This window comes from Chrysochloris asiatica, unplaced genomic scaffold, assembly GCF_000296735.1.
Source record: "Chrysochloris asiatica unplaced genomic scaffold, ChrAsi1.0 scaffold00177, whole genome shotgun sequence".
Taxonomy (NCBI): domain Eukaryota; kingdom Metazoa; phylum Chordata; class Mammalia; order Afrosoricida; family Chrysochloridae; genus Chrysochloris; species Chrysochloris asiatica.
This window is the reverse complement of record NW_006408695.1, coordinates 1,042,087-1,064,020: the sequence shown is the minus strand read 5'-3', so window position 1 is coordinate 1,064,020 and position 21,934 is coordinate 1,042,087.

Here is a 21,934-nt window from a genome sequence, read left to right as displayed (position 1 = left end):
CTGGACTGCAAGGTTGGTTCGCACCACAAGGTCAGCAGTTCAAGCTCACCAGCTGCTCCTCGGAAACCCTATACAGTGTCACTATGGATTGAAAGTGACTCAACAGCACTTAACAACAACAACAACATATGAAATTAGTACGTATAAGAGATATATATCCATTTTATATGTGAATTGTTAAAAGCAGAGTGTACTTAAGTAACTTGTCTAAATCCCTAGTGGAGTTGTGACACAAGGATTTAAATTCAGTTAGTCATATTTCAAAATCTGTGGGATTATACTCTATGCTATATTCATCCATAAAGACCTTTTTGGCCAAATTAGTAGTTAACAGTTAATATTTATTGAGCATCCATAATTAACAAGCATTTACTCTAGCATTTGACTTACATATTTTCTTATGTTTTTAGGTATTTCTTGATAATCAATCTTGAATCCAAATAAATGACTTCATTTCTTATCTGACTTTCACAAGTTCAGCTACTAAAATTAATAAGAGAAAGAAATTTAATCAATGACTTTGAGTTTCCTGTGTGATGCAATTAAAGGAAAAATAGATTAGCCCTTATTCCTTATCTGATACTGTCACTCAGAGAAATTAGTACCAATAACAGATTTTGATTTACAATTCATTTGAATTGTATCCTGATACACTATTAAATGCCAATTAAAAACTGTGCTGGATGAACCTAAGCATTGCAATGCTTTCCTCTTTAAACACATTCAAAGTTACTCTGGTGCTACTTGTTTAATCTAATATCATGTTTGGATGGAATATTTAGATGGTTTCTAAAATACACATTTCAATCAAATTGTAGGCTCTAACGTCAGCATAATATCATTGTGGTTTTGCAACAGCAAAGTCTGAATAAGCTCCTTAGCCCTCTAACCTCTGGAAAGTAACCTACAGCAAGTTATATTTGTCTGTTGCCTATTAAATCACTGGCATCTGTCAGACGGCTCAGTGAAACTCAGACCAATGCAATCAAAATGAAACTTGAACGTGTGTTTAATGTCACCTAGGTTTGAATCACTTGCCCTAGATTTCACTAAATTTCTCTGAGGTTTTTCATTTGTAGATTATATGTGTGTTTGTGTGTGTGTGTGTGTGTGTGTATGTATTTAATGATTTTAAAATACTGCTATAAATAGAGAAAAGCTTGAAGAATGAACATATCACAGTATGGTTGGGGAAAATGAGGCAATAGCTGGTTCCGTAGGTAGTTGTTGAAAAACAATAGAAGGGAAAAATGCAGAAGAACTTGTTTGGAATCAGATTATAAACTTCTGGTAATTAATTTGAGATCTTTAAATTATTATTTCTAATAACTTACTGAGTACTTCACTTATCAAGCACAATGCTATGTGATGATAATTCATGTTTGAATAAAATCTATGATGCTTACTGTCAAGAAGGTCAGGATTTCATGGGGATAACAGACAGATGTAACAACAAGTAATGGCAAGACAGTATAGCAGGAGATAAAACAGAGACACTTTTAAGATACACTGGACAATTCAGGGAAAATTTATTCAGTCTTCTTCGGAAAAGGTGAGGATGAAAGCTTCACAGAAGAACTCTCAATTACTCTGAAGGTTGAAGACTAAGTAATGGTTTACTGTGCAATTCTTACAGATGAATCAATAGTTAACAAAAACCCAGAGACAGATATTGCAGTGCTGATAGTAATTCTGTCAGATAGTACTGTGGGTTTCTCCTTCTCTCAAAATACTTCAATAACAGATATAATACGTTTTTACAAGTAAAAATCTATGACAGAACCACTTTTTTGTGCACCAGAACAAAAGTGTACAAGGACTGCTGCGACAAGTATGCTGATGCTGTCTACCACAGTGTATATATGTAGGTCAGGTGACAGAGGCCATATTTATTAAAGTTGAAGCCAGTATGGGCTGGTTCCATTTATGAAATAAGTCTAAAAATTCTGTCATTAGTTAAATTATATGTCTGAAATGGTGAGAGAAGAAATACAAAGTCAAAAGCACAGGACTTAAGACAAACTATTCAGGGATTTATTCAGAGAGTAACTATGTAAGCCTTTTCATAATTTTGTCACAGGACAGCAGCATCCAGCTGTCAATATTATATCTGGTTCTGGACTCGAGAGTGAGGGCACAAGGCATCTGCAAAATAATCACACTGGGTCTGATGAGTTATAAAGTTTAAGAGAAAAAATTTAAAACAACAGCAAAAGAATCCTTCCATTCAAGATAAAGCTGCCAACAAAAGGTTTAAGCACAGAAGTAAAACAAAACCCATCTCCATTCATGTTGAGTCAATTCTGACTCATATTAACACTTTGGAATTGAATAGAATTGCTCCCATAGAATTTATTTGACTGTAACCTTGACAGAAACAGACTTTGATATCTTTCTCCTGAGAAGTGGCTGGTGGGTTTGAACCTCCAGTCTTTTGGGTAATCAAGGTACCACCAGAGCTTTAAAGTGAACCTTAAAATTAGAAGGTCGCTTACATTTGCTATGGGATTAGATTAGATTAGAAAACCAGAGTGGCCCTCTGGACAGAAACAATTATTAATGCAGGATAAAATGTTTGAAATGAGCACATGGCACATGAACACATCTTTCCTAAATCTCTTTAAAGTGACATAAATATAGGGATGTTGTTGTTGTTATTAAGTCCTCTCAAGTCGATTCCAACTCATAGCAACCATGTGTAGGGGTTTTAGGGAGCAGTGGTGGGTTTGAAGTATTCACCTTGTGGTTAGCAGTCCTGTGCTTATTCTACAGAACAATCCAGAAAAATGTAAGGCCAAAATAAACAACACAGACCCACCTGAGATAGGTGTGGTTGTATGTTGTTGTTGTTGTTGTTAGGTGCCATCGAGTCGGTGCTGACTCATAGTGACCCTATGCACAGCAGAATGAAACACTGCCTGATCCTAGGCCAAACTCACAATTGTTGCCACACTTGAGCCCATTGATGCTGCTACTTGGCCAATCCATCTTGCTGGGAGTTTCCTCTTTTTCTCTGACCCTCCACCTTACCAAACATGATTTCCTTCTCCAGCGACTAGTAGATAGAAGAACGGAGGAGGTACAAGAACTGAATAGAAAATTTCAAAGATCAGCTTGAGAAGATAAAGCCAAATATTACAACAAAATGTTCAAAGATCTGGAGTCAGAAAACCAAAAAGGAAGAACATGCTCAGCATTTCTTAAGCTGGGGGAACTGAAGAAAATATTCAATCCTCAACTTTCGTTATTAAAAGATTCTCTGGGCAAATTATTGAACGATGCAGAAAGCATCAAAAGAAGATGGAAAGAATATAGAGTCACTGTACCAAAAGGAAATGGCTGATGTTCAATTATTTCAAGAGGTAGCATATGATCAAGAGCCAATGATACTAAAGGAAGACATCGAAGGTGCATTGAAGGAACTGGCAAAGAACAAGGCACCAGGAATTGATGGAATAAAAATTGAAATCTTTCAGGAAACTGAAGCACCACAGGAGACACTCACTCATCTATGCCAAGAAATTTGAAAGACAACTATCTGGCTGACTGATTGGAAGAGACCCTTAATTTTGCCTATTCCAAAGAGAGGTGAATGCAGAAATCATCAGACAATCTCTTTGATATCCCATGCTAGTAAAGTTTTACTAAAGGCAATAGAGAAATGGCTGCAAGCATACATTGACAAAGAACTTCCAGAGGTTCAAGCCAGATTCAGAAGAGATCATGGAACGAGGGCTATCATTGCTGATGTCTGATGGATCTTGGCTGAAAGCAGAGAGTATCAGAAAGATATTGACTTTATTGTGCTTTATTGACTACGCAAAGGCTTTTGATTTTGTGGATAATGACAAAGTTATGGGCAATATTGTGAAGTATGAGTATTCTGCAACACTTAATTGTGCTCATGAGGAATCTGTACCTGGACCAACAAGCAGTTGTTCTTAGAGAACATGGGAACGCTGAATGTTTTAAAATTAAGAAAGGTGTGCAACAAGGTTGTATTCTTTCACCATACTTATTCAACCTGTATGCTGAGCAAATAATCTGAGGAGCTGGGTTATATGAAGAAAAATGTGGCATCAGGATTGGAGGAAGGCTCATTAACAACCTGTGATATGCAGATGATACAACCTTGCTTGCTGAAAGTGAAGAGGACTTAAAATATTTACTGATGAAGATCAAAGAGCACAACCTCTGGTATGGATTGCAGCTCGGTAAAGAAAACAAAATCCTCACCACTGGACCAATAAGCAACATTCTTATCAATGGAGAAAAGATTGAAGTTGTCAAGGACTTCATTCTTCTTGGATCAACTGTCAACACTCATGGAAGCAACAATCAAGAAATCAAACGACGTATTGCATTAGGAAAATCTGCTGCAAAAGACCTTTTATAAGTGTTGATGAGCAAAGGAGTCAGCTTGAGGACTAAGGTGTGCCTGACCCAAGCCATGGTATTCTCAATAACCTCATATGCATGTGAAAGTTGGACAGTAAATAGGGAAGACCGTAGAAGAATTGATGCTTTTCAGTTATGGTGCTGGAGAATATTGAAAGTGCCATGTGCTGCCTGTAGAACCAACAGATCTGTGTTGGAAGAAGTTCAGTCAGAGTGCTCCTTGGAGACCAAGATGGCCAAACTTAAACTCTCAAACCTCCTTTTATTCTGAAGCTGTCTGTCAAATAGAGAAGGCACATTGATGTTTAAACTTGATAAGAGAATAGAAGATGAAGTTCTGGAAACCTGGGTGATACCTCTTTATATGAAAAGGAACTCCTTTTTGGAAAGGGAGAAAAAGCTATTTCACTTAGATTTTTTTGTTGTTGTTTTTATTGAGAATAACTTGACCATATTAAAGTTCCCAAGTTTAATGTGGGTGGCAAGGAAACCTTCATTTCACTTTGCCATGTAACATAAGTCTTGCCATGAGACATGTTGTTGTTAAGTGCCATCAAGTCAATTCCGACTCATAGCAACCCTGTATAGGGTTTCCAAGGAGTGGTTGGTGAGCTTGAACTGCCAACCTTGTGGTTCAAACCGACCTTGCAGTCTAGCGCATTAACCCTCAGAACCAGGTTTGCCATATTCCTAGGTCTTAGGGATGAAGATATCCATGTCTTGTGAGGCCTATTATTCTAACTATCACAATGAGCAAAGGAAGCCAGTCACAACACAAAATACACTGCATCATCCCATACATCTGTCGCCCAGAAATAGACTAAGGTTTCATATAGTGCTAGCAGTCAAAATAATACTTACTCCAGAGATGGAACCTGCAATGACTCGGAAGGGACTTGAGGTACTTTTCTGAGATGATCCAGGAATATTTGGGTGGTACCAATGGAGTCCTGGTGTGGCGCTGTGGGTTAATGCGCCAGACTGCAAAGCCATTTGAACTGCAATGTCAGAGGTTCAAGTTCACCAGTCACTCCTCGGAAACCCTATACAGGGTCGCTATGGGTCGGAATCGACTCAACAGCACTTAACAATAACCAATGTAAATACAAGAGTTCTTTAAATGTGGAGGAGGAAGGCAGAATTCAGAGTCAGAGAGTAATTTGAAGATGCTACACTGTTGGATGTGGAGATAGAGAAAATAGCCTTAAGTCAAATTAAGCAAATGGCTTCTAGAACCTGGAAAGGCAAGGAAACAAGATTCTTTCTAGAATCTCTAGATAGAACGCATCCCTATCAACATCATGATTTTAGCTCAGTAAAACCCATTTCTCACTGTCACAGCAGTTTGATGGTATATTTCTTAAACATTGTTTTAGCTATTAATTTTTTATTAATAAACAATTGTAAAAAATTTATTCATAATTTTTTTTTAAGTTGGTGTTCTATTACTCAGTCTTTTCCTGAATCCTGTACTATAATTAATTAACTCCACCACTTGTCTGTCAGGTTGTTATATAGTGATGACTTTTTTGGTGTTATGCTGCTGAAAGTTTTGCTAACAGTATTTCAAATACCAGCAGGGTAACCCATGGTGCACAGGTTTCAGTGGAGTTTCAAACTAAGATAAATTAGGGAGAAGGAAGAAGCAAATCATGTCTGAAACCATTATGAAGAGCAGTGGAACATTGCATAATATAAATTCCCAGAAGATGAGCCTTTCAAGTTGGAAGGCATGCGAAACAAACTGAGCACGAACTACCTCTTTAAAGTAGAACTAACCTTAATTATGGAACAAAGTTTTCAGGACCTTCATTTAGTGATCTGACACAACTCAAAAGGAGGAGAAACTACTGCAAACATTCACTAATAATCCAAATGTGGAATGTATGAGGAATGAATCTAGAAAAATTGGAAGTCATCAAAATGAAATGGAATACATAAAGATTTATATTCTAGGCATTAGTTAGTAGAAATGGGCTGGTATTGGCCATTTCAAATGGGAACATTATATGGATTAGTATTCCAGGAATGACAAATTGAAGAGAAATGGTGTCACATTCATGATCATAAATGACATTCCAAGATATATCCTGAAGTATAAAGCTATCAGTGATAGGATAATATCATTAGCCTTCAAGGAAAATCAGTTAATATTACTATTACTCAATTTTAGAGCCAAAGATGAAGATATTGAAGAATTTCACAAAATTCTACAGTCTGACATTGATCAAACATGAAGTCAAGGTACAATGATAATTACTCATGGTTGGAATGGGAAACTTGAAAACAAAGAAGGATCAGCAGTTGCAAAATATGGTCTTGGTGGTAGAAGTCACTCCAGGGATCACATGCTAGAATTCTGCAAGACCAACAATTTATTCATTGAAAATACCTTTTTATTGTACAACACAAATGATGACTTGTGTTGTTGTTAAGCACTGTTGAGTCCATTCTAACTCACAGTTACCCTGTATAGGGTTTCCAAGGAGAAGCTGGTGATTTTGAACCACTGACCTTGGAGTTCAAGCCGACCTTACAGTCTAGTGCATTATCCCACAGCACAACACTAGGACTCTAGACAGTGACTAAACATGTGTATATCATCAGATATAATACACAGGAATCAACTTACTATATTTGTGGAAACACACAATGGAGGATCACAATATCATCAGCCAAAACAAGGCTAGGGGCCTACCATGGGACAGATCATCAGCTCTTATATGCAAGGTAAAGCTGAATCTGAATAGAATTAAAATAAGTCCAAAAAAGCCAAATCAAAATCTCAAGTAAATCCCACCTGAACTTAGAGACCATTTCAAGAATTTATTAGTATTGAATACTAATAACTGAAGACTAGGAATTCTTGATGGGATGACATTTAGAGTATCATATATGAGGAAAGCAAATGGCCATTGAAAAGACAGGAAAGAGAAAAACAAAATGAGTGTCAGAAGAGACTCACAAACTTGCTCTTGAACAAATTGAAGCTAAAGTTGCCAAAAGAAATGATGAAGTAAACAAGACAAACAGATAATGTCAAAGGATAGCTAGAGAAGGCAAAGTAAAGTATAATGAAAGACATTGAATTAGAAAACCAAAAGGGAAGAACATGATTGGTATTTCTCAAACTGAAAGAACTGAAGGGAACAAAAAATCCAACTTCAATTTGCAATATTGGAAGATTGCATGGAGAAAATATTGAACACTGCAGTAAGCATCAAAAGAAGACGGAAGGGATGTACAGAGTCATGGTACCAAATAACAACAACCCAGGAATTGACAGAATACCAGTAGAAATGTTTCCACAAATGGATGCAGTGTTGTAGGTGCTCACACATATATATCAAGATATTGAAACAGAGTTATCTGGCTAACCAATGAGAAGAAACCTACATTTGTACCATTTCAAAGAAAGGCTACCTAACCAAATGTAGAAACTATTGAACAATATCATTAATATGTATGCACATATATAATAGTACATTCTGAATAATTATTTTTCTTCTTTTCTAATTTGGATATCCTTTGCTTTCTCTCTTTTGTTCTTTGTTCTTTTTTTGTTGTTGGCCTAATTACACCTGACCCAAGCTATCATATTTTCAATAGCCTTATATGAATATGAAAGTTGGACAATGAATAAGGAATACTATAGAAGAATTGATGCGTTTGAGTTATGGTGTTGGAAAAGAATATTAAAAGTGCTTACAGAAGACCAAACAAATGCGTGTTGGAGAAAGTACAGCCAGAACACTGCTTGAAGCTAGGATGACTTCATATCTCATATTTGAGACATATTACCAGGAGGAACCAGTCCCTGGAGAAGGATGTCATGCTTGGTAAAGTGGAAAGTCAGAGAAAAAGAAGAAGACAATCAAGAAGATGCATGGGCACAGTGGCAACAGCAATGGGTTCGAGTGTGCCAATGATTGTGAAGATAGCCCAGGACTGGGCAGTCTCTCATTCTGTTGTGCATAGGGTCACTATGAGTCAGAACCATCCAATAGCACTTAACAACAACAACAAATTGCCCTTATTGGAATTTCCAATACAGTGTTGATGGTTGGAAACTGCCATTCTTGTCTTGCTTCTGATATTAGTAGGAATACTTTCACTCTTTCTCCACTGTACATGCCGTTACCCATGGAAAGCTTAAATTTAACCAAAAGAACTTCCACAATAAAGTCATCAAAGGAAAATAAAAGATCTCAGACAAAAATCACAGTACACATTTGGAAATAAAGTAACATAATGAGTATAACTTACCTATAAAGATTTAAATATGAGAATATAAAATAATTATGTTATTCTACTAAGATATTTTATTATAACTTCACATATTAAAATAAGTACATGAAACAACAGTTTTATGTTATCAGACTTGAAAAAGATATACTTGAAATGAAAAAAAAATATGATAATAAAATTAAAACAGTGGATAGCCAACTTATTAGAAACACTTCAAGCATGGATGAATAAGCTTGAAAAAACAAAAACTAGAGAATCCTGTCAAGGGAGAAAAAAATGGAAATTATGAAAGATTAAAGTAAACGTGGAGTAAGGTCTGATTTTGGTCTAGTGAGTTTTACAGAAGGAAATAATACAGACAATGAAGGAGAGACAATATTCAAAGTTATAGGAACTGAGTATTTTACAGAATTACTGAAATTCAACAATTTTCAGAGCAAAGAGGCACCATACATATGATGTATGCAGGATAACGCACCAGACTACATGGTCAGTTTGAACTATAAGGTCGGCAGTTTAAACCCACTAACTACTCCTTGGAAACCCTATATAGGTTTGCTATGAGTCAGAACCTAATTTACAGCACTTAATAACAACAATGACAATGTCATAAAAATATGTTTTAAACTTTTTTTAAAATGAAAATAAAGCACCCATTAAAAAAAATAAGAATAAACCGAATATATTTCTACTACACAGTAGCTTCTCAGCAGGGTGTTTGTTATTCAGTTTCTATGTATTTGACTTTATTTCCTTTGTCTTCTTATTGCTGACTTCTAGTTTTATAGCATTGTGGTCTGAAAATATGCTGTGTAGTATTTGATGCTTGTAAATTTATGGAGACATGCTTTGTGACTTAACACATGGTCAATTCTGGAGAATGTTCCATGTGCACTGGAAAAAATGTGTATTGTGCTGTGGTTGGGTTGAATGCTCTGTGTAACAGCTATGAGTTCAAGTTGGTTGATTGTACTATTTAGTTCCTCTGTATCTTTGTGGAGTTTCTTTCTGGGTGTTCTATCCCTTTTCAAAAGTTGTGTATTGAAATCCCCCACTATAATTGTAGATTTGTCTATCTATTTCTTTCTTCAGTTCTAGGAGGGTTTGCTTTATATATCTTGGTGCTGTTTCATTGGGAGCATAGATATTTATTATGGTTATATCATCTTGCTCAATTGACCCTTTAATCATGAGATAGTGTCCTGCTTTATCTTATTTGCTGGTTTTTACCTTAAAGTTTATTTTATAACAGATTAGTATTGCCACTTTTGCTAATTTTTTTATTGCAATTAGCTTGGTTTACATCCTTTATCTTTTAGTCTGTTTTTGTCTTTGTGTGTAAAGTGTGTCTCTTGCAGGCAGTATATTGAAGGGTCTTGTTTTCTTATCCATTATGCCACGCTCTGTCTCTTCACTGGTTCATTTAATCCATTGACATTCAGTGTAATTATCGATAGGTATGAATTAATTGCTGTCATTATGTTAATTTAGAGTTTTATATATGTCTCCCCATTGCCTGCTTGCCTGTATGGTTTTTGCTGAGAAGTCAGAGCTTAATCTGATTGACCTATAGCACTTTCCTGACTTCTTCCTTATTTTCCTCCACCTCTCTGTGGAGCATTTGGGTTTGTCTCCGTATTATTCTTCAGAATTCCTTCTCAGACAGATCCAAAGCCTGGTCTTCTAATGGGAAGCCTATGTCTGCCTCCAGCTTATGTGTCTGAGTTACTCTTTTCTGGTTTTGGCCATGTGCTGAGATCTTTTGTTGTTTTTCCTTGGACATTTTCAATAGTTAGATATGTTTTCAATGATTAAATGAATGTATGTTGCTGTGTTGTTAAACTTACTGAGTGTCTCCAGATATATGTGACCTGGAGATAGGTTTCCCTTTTCACATGTAATGCCTAGCAGCAGGTGTTGGCTCCTGTCCAGATAGTGGAATATTATGGGTCATGCTTGTAGCTTGGCCACATGGCCACAATTGCTGTCTCTTCTTGGGTAACATTGGGAGAGAAAGCTCCCATCCCCGGGAAAAAAGTTAGACCAACAGGACCAAAAACAGAGACAACATAAAATCAGAGACAAAAACCACTACACAAAAACAAAAATAAAACCATAGCCTACTGTCAGAATTGACTCCATGGCACATAACAACAACAATAACAACTGTCCAGTAGGCTTTGCTATGAAGGTCAGGGTGTATACACAGTAGAAACCACCAGCAGTGAGTGGGGGTGTTCACCCACTCAGGCCCTTCCTCTAGTCACAACCGTAGAGGTGCACAGATAGATATTGAGAAATTAATGGAAGAAAGATTGTCCACTATTTTTATCTCTGAAGGTCAGTTAAGTATCTGCATATGCACAGCATAATTCTCAAAATACCTGCATCCTTGCATATAGTAGTTGGGGTTGCCTCTTGCCTTTTATGTTGGGGTTTTCCAAGTTGCACATACAGTTTGCCTGTATGGCCAGACCTGCTGCCTCTTGTTAGTTAAGGCAGAAATGAAGGGTCCCACCCAGGTCAACTTTAGGGTTGAGTCCCAGAGTCAGATATCATAAGAAGTAGCCAAAAGATTAGCTTGTGGGGTTTCCTGTGCCATGGGGAAAATGTGGGTACAATGCTAGACACTTTTGTGGGTGGGAACACACCCAAAAGGTGTCTGGGCTGGGCAGAGAAGGTGTAACAGGGGAGAAGAGGAAAGAAAAGTGAAAAATCCATCACACCTCTTTTTCCAGATGCCACTCCATGGTTTTCAGCACTCTGTCACTGTATCAGGCTTGCTGTATCCCTGCCCTATGATCTCAGCCCAGGCTGAGTTACCTGCAGACAGTGTCTCAATCAATTCAGAAATCACTGTGTTTTCCCTCCACAGTTAGATTTTCCAGCAGTGAGCGCAAGAAACTGAAACTCCCCACCTTGTATTAGATCCAAAGCTCTGCAGCTGCTCCGGGAAAGCTCCTTCTCTGTTTTTTTCGTGCCTCCGCTGGGGAGCATCCCCTACCTGTCTCTGCTTCTCCCACCCCCAAACCAGAAGTCTCTATTTCTAGACCAAAAAAAAATATGATATTGTATCTCAAATGTTTCTCACTATGGAAATTTTTAAAAATAATTTTTGATAATTAGGGAATTTGTGATGGCAAGGAAGAACCCTATTGTGTTAAACTGAATTTAAATTATAATTATGAATACATGAGTGCAAAGTTAGGAACTATTTATTAAAAGCCTAATATTTTACCTTACTTGCAGGTAAAATCTGCTGTATTTTTATGGATGCTGGTAGAAGACATTATATTCCTGACTCAGAGATATTAGACAGATTAGTCACAGCAACAGCAGTATCTAGAATATTTTTCTAGATATTTATATATGTCTTTTGTGCCATTTTCCTGAACTTCAATTCACAATAATATGAATAAAGATAGATAACATCTGTATACATACTCGGTTTATTACCAGATAGCAAACCTGGACTTGGGGAAACTGAATCTCTTATAATGAGTAGTAAACATTCTTCTAAGAGGTTTTGCTATCCTTACAATGGTATATCATGCCTGACTCACAACACATGCAGAATGTGAGAGACCTAGGAAATTTGTCTCCCTCCACTTTATCTCCCTCCACTTTGTTTTACATCATCTTGGCTTCTGCAGAATTTCCTATCAGTTTATCTTTCTTTAATCCATGCTGACTAATCTGGCTTATAGCAGCTGAGAAAAAATCTATTAAATTTGTTTCTGACAACAGTTAATTAAGATTACTACCAACAAGTAATAATCTTAATTAAATGTTGTCAAAGACAAATTTAATGGATTCTTTCTCCCCAACAAGAAGGCAGTCTAATAGCATATAGTGGTTACAAGTAGGCTGCTAACCTCAAGGTCGGCAGTTCAAAACTATTAGCCATTCTGTGGGAAAAAGATGAGGCATTGTGCTCCAGTAAGAGATTTACAGCTTTGGAAACCTTGTGTAAAGTCACTATGAGTCTGAACCCACTCCACGGTACTTAACAACAACACCCGATAAGAATCCAAGCAACAGAATAGTCAATCTGAAGTTTTGACTTCAACTATAATCACAAGTTACCAAACTCAAAACAGCTTAACAAATTGGATAAACCACCATGGTCTATCTTTAAAATCAAGGGGCTACCACATTAAAATTACGGCACTGATATCTCCACTTGTCCTAAAACATAATCCAGATGTAACAGGTTGTGCACTCTACATTAACTTGCAAAAGAGGAACTCTTAAAGGCGATTTTATTATATACAACAATCCTGGAGTTGAAGCCAAGGTGGTGTCATCAATTATCTGCTAAAGTCAGGGACAATTTTCTTAGTATTTTTATAATTGAAGTAAAGTTTTTACAACAGATTGGGAAAGTAGTACAAGGACTTTTTCCTTCATGAGAAAGCCAGAGTGAATGTGAAGTAAAAACAAAGTTCATAAATGTATTTTTTTCCCTAATAGACCTCAAAGGTTCTATTGTGTTCCCTTCTCAGGTGCATGGGAGATAATTCACTTCCAATGTCATAACATCAGTATGCCACATCCCTATACATATAATAACTTTAATCCATCACTCCCCTGATGTGATTGATGTATTATCTAGATATATTGAATACAACAGAGACAGGAGCATGCTTACAAAATATATCAAAACCATTACACCACTCACCTTGACCCCTGTAATCCAGTTCAGTAGATCCAGCAAGCAGAATGCACAAATAATAAATATCTTTATCATTATGCATGTTAACCCAACAAAATATTACAGGTGGCTGAAGCATAATTACATTTCAATCCCCTAGGTTAGATTTTGGTTTAATGGTCACTTAGAAGATGTACTAGTCTGGAGCCACTATTAGAGGAAAGTAACATGCATCATGCCCACAGATCTACAGGGTACAATCCAGAATTTTGACAACAGGAATTAGCCAAGAGATAATCTCTATCTCTTGACCTCACTGGCATATTTAACAGGTACACTTCTTTATAAAAAATCAGCAAACTGCTTTACAAATCTTCCATCTGCTGGTCTTTAGTTTTTCAAGTGGAAGACAAAAGTGTTAGACCATGGGCAATAGCCCAAGTGTCAATAAAATTTTAACAAGGTTGTTCCGGGAGAATATTGGCCAGAGATATTAGAAAGATGTTTACATGTTGATTGTGCAAAGGTATTCAACTGTGTCAATCATAACAAAGTATGGATAACATTGCAAAGAATGGGAATTCCAGAACACTTAATTGTGCTCGTGCAGAATCTCTGCATAGACCTAAAATCAATAATTCAAACAGAATATGGGGATAGTGCATGGTTTAAAATAAGGAACGATGCGTGTCAGTGTTGTATCTTTTTCTTCATGGTTATTCAATTCACGCATATACTGAGCAAATAACCAAGAAGCTGGACTATATGAAGAAGAATGTGGCATTAGGATTGGAGGAAGACTCATTAGCAACCTGCGATATGCAAATGAAATAAACTTGTTTGCTAAAAGCAAAGAGGATTAGAAATACTTACTGATGAAGATCTACAATTTCAGTATGGATTGCACTTCAATGCAAAGAAAAATAAAACTTTCACAAGCGTATCAGTAAATAAAATCATCATTGTAGGGATAGAGCACAAATGTTCCAAAATGACCACCCTAATGTCAACCCAAACCATATCTTCTATCCCTTCCCTCTGTTCCCACTACACATGATGAAACTCTTTGTTAACATGATTTAGTTAGACATATGCTAGAGAGGGAAAGACAACCTGGCACCTTGTGGTGTTCCTGCCTGTCTGTGTTCTGTAAAATGCCCTTAACTGCCCTGACATGTCAGGTTTGTTTATCCCATGATACAAAACACACGCCCCTGGTGGGGAGTCTTAACTGTCCAGCTGGATGTCACTGATTTAGTACTGTTCCAGTCTGTGAATTTGCCTATTTGAATGTCTATTGGACTGTGCCCTGGGCAATTTTTACAGTCTCTCAGCAACTACCTATGCTGAAGGGTTCTCCTTTCTGGGCTTAAACCCAAACAATTGGCGAGCCAACCAAGACATTGAAAAGCTCATGAGACAAGATGGGAGAGAAATGAAATTCCACAGAGGAAATCCCCAGGTGACCGTCAGCCTCCATGTTTGGTCCCTTAGCATAGTTGTTAGAATCTTGGGGACCTGTACATTAATATGAGGCCATGAAAATGCCACAAGGATTGTTAGGTCTCCTACAAGGATTGGGGCCAACAAGGCTAAGAAAGACAAGAGAGCTGTTCATCTCAGTAATCTGGCTCCTTCTTTGCATCATCTGTGCCACCACAGAAGCGGAGATGACTACACAGATGGAAGCCTAGAGATCGAAGGATGAGCTGCACTTAGAATGGGAAGCTAGGGTGCAACAGGCCAGTAACACTGACACTTGCACATCTCCAAACATCTGATAATGCCATGGAGACCCTAACCTGCCCCCTCACAAAGATAAAGGGCGATACCTGCCACAGTTTGAGCAGTGATTATGAGAGTTGATTGTGATCAAAGTGGTGGGATCTGCTAGAATCCTTGACAGTCAGAGGGGAGAAAGAAATAAAGTCCTTCATCTGGAAGTTCAAATGATCCTAGTTACCAAAATTAAAACTAACCATCCACATCCAGGTGGTGTAGACCTCACTGATTTTCTAGGCCCTGAAATTTGGCAACATTTTACTCTGAGGGACTGCACCTCTGTACAATTGGTAGAGCTGGCTACCTAGAATAGACAGAAAGGAGGAAAGTCTGTAGACTCCTGGGTCCTGGGTCACTGGGACTCAGAGGCTGATGAGACAGTGCTCTCTAGCCTTGTCATGTCCAAAATGGACTCTGTCACTATTCATCCTGTGCTGCAACAGTGTCTTTATGTTACTGCCAGTAAGAAGTAGGCAATATCCTTCCTGGTGTGGAGCCTAGCAACCTGTAGACCAGTGTGACCAAACAAAGGGGGATATTACTGCCTCCTCCGTACTCTGGGCAGCCATGGAGGAATTTCAGGAAGTATTTGGAGAGCTGGGGATGAAGCATGCTGTGCATATAGAGTATTACCGGGACCCTGATCAGAGCTGTTCACTGCTGGAATGAAAGACATCCTACAATCGTATGGAGTCCCACAGTAGGGCAACTGGCAGCTAGGGTCACTCATGCCATAGCCATCCTGGGTGAGACAGAGAAGCTGTACCACTGAAATGCATGACCTGCTAGGATGCAAGGGGAAGTGGAGCAGGTAGTAAGAAGAATCTAGTCTAAGTAATTAGGAAACAGTGGCAGATCAACATGCTGGCTGCCCAAATTCCCATTGAGAAATTGACAGGCCTATATGGTGCTAAGGAGCTCTGGTAGCATAGTGGTTACGAATCGGGCTGTGAACCACTAGGTCAGCAGTTCGAAGCTTGTTGCTATGAGTCGGAACCAACTCCACAGCACTTAACAACAACAACAAAATATGGTGCTAGTGGAGCTATGGTAAATGCTCCGCTAAGGTGAAAGCTCCACCCTAAACAAAAGATTGTTAAAGGAAAAGCTTGCCAAGCGCCAGCAACCCCAAGTGTGTCCCCACTGTGGGAGATGCCCACACCCATAGACTAAGGGTGGGTTTAAGGTCCCCTGACTTCTGAGTTAGAAGATTGCTGGGGACCTAGAGGTCCCCTGTAAAATTAACCATCCATTGGTCTCTGAAAAAGGTTCTAGCAGACAATTTTAGCCCTGGGGCTGAATGTACCCTGATCCATGGGAATATTTAACAGTTCCAGGGACCATTAAGTGTTATTGATGTATATGGGGACAGCACAGTTAAAGTACACCAAGTGGCTTTGACTTTACAGATTGGCTGATTAACCCCCAAGGAATATGAAGTATATGTTTCTCCTTTCTTTGAAAATACTCTAGGAATGCACGTTCTGGGAGACATGACACTTATGATCACCACAGGAGATTTCTGTCTGTGGGCCCATGTGATAAAATCTGTTATTCAGAGATGAGCAAAGAGGACCTCAGTTCACTTTCTGCTTCCTCGTCAAAAGGTTAATGTCAAGCAATACCACATACCTGAAGGGCATGAAGAGATTACAGCCACTGTAGCCTAACTTGACCAAGTAGAGATTATCAGGCCCAACTTTTAACAGTCCATGTTGTTGTTGTTGTTGTTGTCAGGTGCCATCAAGGTGGAACCGACTCATAGCGACCCCATGCACAGCAGAACGAAACAATGTCCGATCCTGGGCCAACCTCACTACCGCTGCCACACTTGACGCCATCAATGATGCCACCTGGCTGATCCATCTCGTTGGGGGTCTTCCTCTTTTTCTCTGACCCTCCACCTTACCCAGCATGACATCCTTCTCCAGCGACTGTTCTCTCCGGACAATAGTGGCTGATTATCAGCCTCTTTAACAGTCCATAGTGGCTGGTGTGGAAGCCAGACGGATTAGAGTGTATGACCAAAGACTATCGTAATTTAGCAAGGTGTATGAACTCTGTTCATACAGTCATACCCAATATGGATCCTCTTCTCAATGATACTGGGGAGCATTTGGGTAGCTATCACTTTGTGCATGACCTATCTAATGGCCTCTTTAGCATCTCCATCACTCCTGAAAGCCAGGAACAGTTTGCCTTTGAACAACATGGGGAATACCCAACATTCACTGTTCTTGCACAGTGGTATCTCCACAGTCGCACAGTATGCCGTGAGCTGGTTATGTGGGACCTAGACAAGTGGCAAAGGCCCACTGGTATACATCTCTTCTACTATATCAATTATATCATGCTAACTTGTGATTCTCTTCCCTTGCTTCACAAATTAGTGTCACAACTCACTTCTGAGTTCCAGAAGCTGGACCATCAATGATACCAAACTTCAGGGCACTGGATCATCAAATTGTTGAGTGTTGTGTGGAACAGCAAGATAAAGGTCATTCCTGAAGTTGTAATGGGTAAAGTCAAAGCTTACCACTGTCATACCCAAGAGGAAGCGTTGCAATCGTTATTGGGAAGGTTGGGATGTGTGCTGTTGTCACTGTTAGGTGTCATTGAGTTAGCACCAACTCATAGCGACCCTATGCACAACAAAGCAAAACATTACCCAAATCCTATCCCATCCTACAATCATGGTTAAGCTTGGGCACATTGCAATTGTTGCTGTGCTAATCCATCTCTTTGGGGGTCTTCCTCTTTTATGTTGACTCCTCACTTTACCAAGCATGATATCCTTCTCCAGAGCCTGGTCTCTCCTAACAATATGTCCTAAGTGTGTGAGATGAAGTCATGCCATCCTAGCTTCTAAGAAGCATTCTGGCTGTACTTCTCCCAACACACATTTGTTTGTTCTTCTAGCAGTTCATAGAACTTTTAATCTTCACCAACACCATAACTTAAATGTATCAATTCTTCTATGGTCTTCCTTATTCACTATTCCACTTTGGAAAGTACCATCACTGAGTTAGGCATATCTTAGTCCTCAAACTGATATCTTTGCTCTTGAACACTTTAAAGAGGTCTTGGGCAGCATATTCATCTAATGAAATACACACTGCTTCTATGAGTATTGACAGTTAATCCAAACAAACTTATGTCTTTGACAACTTGAATCATTTCTCCATTTATCATGATGTTATTTATTGGTCCTGTGGTGAGTATTTTTGTTTTCTGTACATTAAGTTCCAGCCCATATTGAAGGCTGTGGTATTTGAGTCTTCATTAATAAGTATTTTAAGTCCTCTTCACTTTCAGCAAGCAAGGTTGTATCTTCTGCATATTGCAGGATGTTACTGAGTCTTCCTCAAATCCTGATAACACATTCTTTTCCATATAGTACAGTTTCTCAGATTATTTGCTCAGCATACAGATTGAATAAGTATCACGAAAGAATACAACCCTGGCACACACATCTTTCCTGCTTTTAAACCATTCACTGTCCCCTTGTTCTGTTTAAATGGCTGCCTCTTGGTCTATGTAGATTCCTTATGAGCACAATTAAGTGTTCTGAAATACTCATTCTCCACAATGCTGTCCATGGCTTGTTATGATCCACAAAGTAAAAAATCTTTGCATAATCAATAAAGCATAGGCAAACATCTGTTTGGTATTCTCTGCTTCCAGCCAAGATCCATCTGACATAAGCAGTGATATTCCTTGCTCCATACACTCATCTGAATCCAGCTTGAACCTCTGACATTTCCCTGACAATTTACTGTTGCAGTAGCTTTTGAATTGCCTTTAGCAAAATTTTATTTGCATGTGATAGTGCCTGGTGATTTCCGCATTCCATTGAGTCACATCTCCTTGGAATGGGCCAAATATGAATCTCTTATAATCGTTTGGCCAGGTAGCTGCCTTCCAAATTTCTTGACATAGATTAGTGCATGCCCCAGTGCTGCATCAGTGTTTTGAAAGATTTCAATTTGCATTCTAGCAATTCTGAGAGCCTTGTTCTTTGCCAGTGCTTTCAGTGCACATTGAAATTTTCCCTTCAGTACTATTGGCTCTTGGTCATATGCTGAATCTTGAAACGATTGAACATGGACCTTTTCTTTTTGGTACAGTGACTCTGTATCTCTTCCATCTTCTTTTAACGCTTTCTGCATCATTCAATATTTTGCTAATAGAACCCTACAATATGTGGCCATTCAACCTGCTATGGATAGTATGTGGATTGACTAGGTCATGCAGCATAGTAGCCAGTGGGTTGAGTTGAGATCTGCTTGGATGGTTCTAATTCATGAGCCTAGTCCCATAGCCCTATACACGGATAACTGAGTGGTATACAAATGATTAGCTCTATAGCTGACACAATGGAATGTGCATGATTGACTAGTAAACCAATGAGCTCTCTGGGGAATGGAGATGTAGAAGGATATCTGGACCCACAACTAGGGAATGGACATTACAGTGTTCCTTGTATCAACCCCTCACTCCACTCAGGGAAGCTCAAGAAGATGAGTTGGCCCAGCTGTATGCCATGCAGGAAGCATCAGCAGAACAAGTGGCAGAGTGGCTACCTAAGAAGAGCAGGCACAAAGAACAATGTACATTGTTAGCCATCGCCAAAGAGAAGGGTTTCCCCTTCTCCATGAAATGAAACAAAGCTAGTCTCAATAAATTTAAAGATATTGAAATACTACAAAGAATCTTTTCAGATCGCAATGTTGTATAAATAGAAATCAATACTAGGAAGATAAAAGAACCAAAAACAAAATACATGGAAATTGAATAGTATCCTTACTAAAAGCTACTGGTTAATAAAAAAAATTAAAAAAAAAAAATCCTTGAATCGAATAAGAACAAAAGCACAACAAACCAAAACCTTTGTGACACAGCAAAAGCAGTGCTTTGAGGGCAATTTATAGCAATAAGCACACACATCCAAAGACAAGAAAGAACCAAAACCAAAACATTAGCCCAGCTCTAACAATTAGATAAAGATCAGTAAAGTAAGCCTACTCACTAAAAGAAAAGTAACAAATATTAAAGAAGAAATAAATGAATAAGAAGACAGGAACATAATAGAAAGGATAAATAAGAGAAGAATTTGATTCTTTGAACGGACTAATAAAATTGACAAAGCATTGGCAAATCTAACTAAATGAAAAGAAGGAGATGCATAAAAAAACTATATGGGTGATGTCACAATAGAACCAATGGAGAGAAAGTATAATAACATAATACTATAAATAATTGTATACAAAAAATATTGAAAATTTAGAAGAAATGGATGAATTTTAGCAAACCACAACCCATTTAAACTAACATAGCAAAGTAGAAAACTTGAACAGACTTATAACAAAATAAAAAATTGAACAGTTGATTAAAAAACTCCCAATAAAAAAAATGTCCAGTCCCAGATGGATTTACTATTGAATTCTAACAAACATTTAGAAAAAATTGGCATCAATTCTATCAAACTATTCCAGAACATAGAAAAGGATGGGAAACTCCTGAACACATTTTATGAAGTGAGTGTAAGTCTCATTCCAAATTCAGGCAAAGCTATCACTAAAAAAGAAAATTATGGATCAATTCAACATCCCTTATGAACATAGATGCAAAAATTCTCAACAAAATTCTAGCCAATATAATTCAAAAACATATCAAAATAATTAATACCTTGCAAGCAAGTGGGATTTATACCAGGGATACAAGGATGGTTAACTTTTAGAAAAACAATCAACTTAATCCACCACATAAATAAAACTAAGATTAAAGAACCACATGATCTTATCACTTGATGCCGAAAAAGGATTTAACACAATCCAACATCCATACCTGATAGAAACACTCAACAAAGTAGAAATAGAAGGGAAATTCCTCAACATAATTAAGGTATATAAACAAACCCAATAGTCAACATTACTCTCAATGGAGTGAAACTGAAAGCTTTCTCTTTGCAAACAGGAACCAGACAAGTATGCCCTTTATTACCAGTGTTATTCAATACTGTGTTGGAAGTATAAGCCAGAACCTTAAGGAAAGGAAATTATAAATTACTATTAAAGACATCCAAATTGACAAAGAAGAAGTAAAACAGTCTCTAATTGCAGATGATAAGCTACTATACATAGAAAACCCCAAAGACTCAGCAAGAAAATTATTGGATCTCATTGAAAAATTCAACCAAGTGGTACAGTGTAATATCAATATAGAAAAATCAATTGGATTTCTCTATACTAATAAAAGCAGCTCTGAAGAGGAAATTAGAAAAAACAGTACTGTTTCCAATAGTCACTCAAAAGATGAAATACTTAGGAATTGATATAACCAGAAAAACATAACACCTATACAAAGAAAACTACAAAATACTACTTCAGGAAATCAAAAGAGACTTACAGAAATATACGCTGCTCATATATAGTAAGACTTAACATTGTGAAAATTTCAACACCATCCAAAGCAATCTATAGATATAATGCAATCCCAATCCAGATGCCAACATCATTCTCTAAAGAGATAGAAAAACTGATCACTGACTATGTATGGAAAGGAAAGAGACTTTAGATTAACAAAACATTGCTTAAGAAGAACAAAGTTAGAGGCTTCTTACTCCCTGATCTCAAAATTTTCTACACAGCCACAGTGATCAAAAGTAGATCAATGGAACAGAAAGTCGAGGCTCGAATTTTTTCTTCAACTCCCCCAGCTTGAGAAATACTAAGCGTGTTCATCCTTTTTGGTTTTCTTATTCCAGATCTTTGCACATTTTGTTGTAATATTTGACTTTATCTTCTTGAGCTGATCTTTGAAATTGTCTGTTCAGCTCTTGGACCTCCTCAT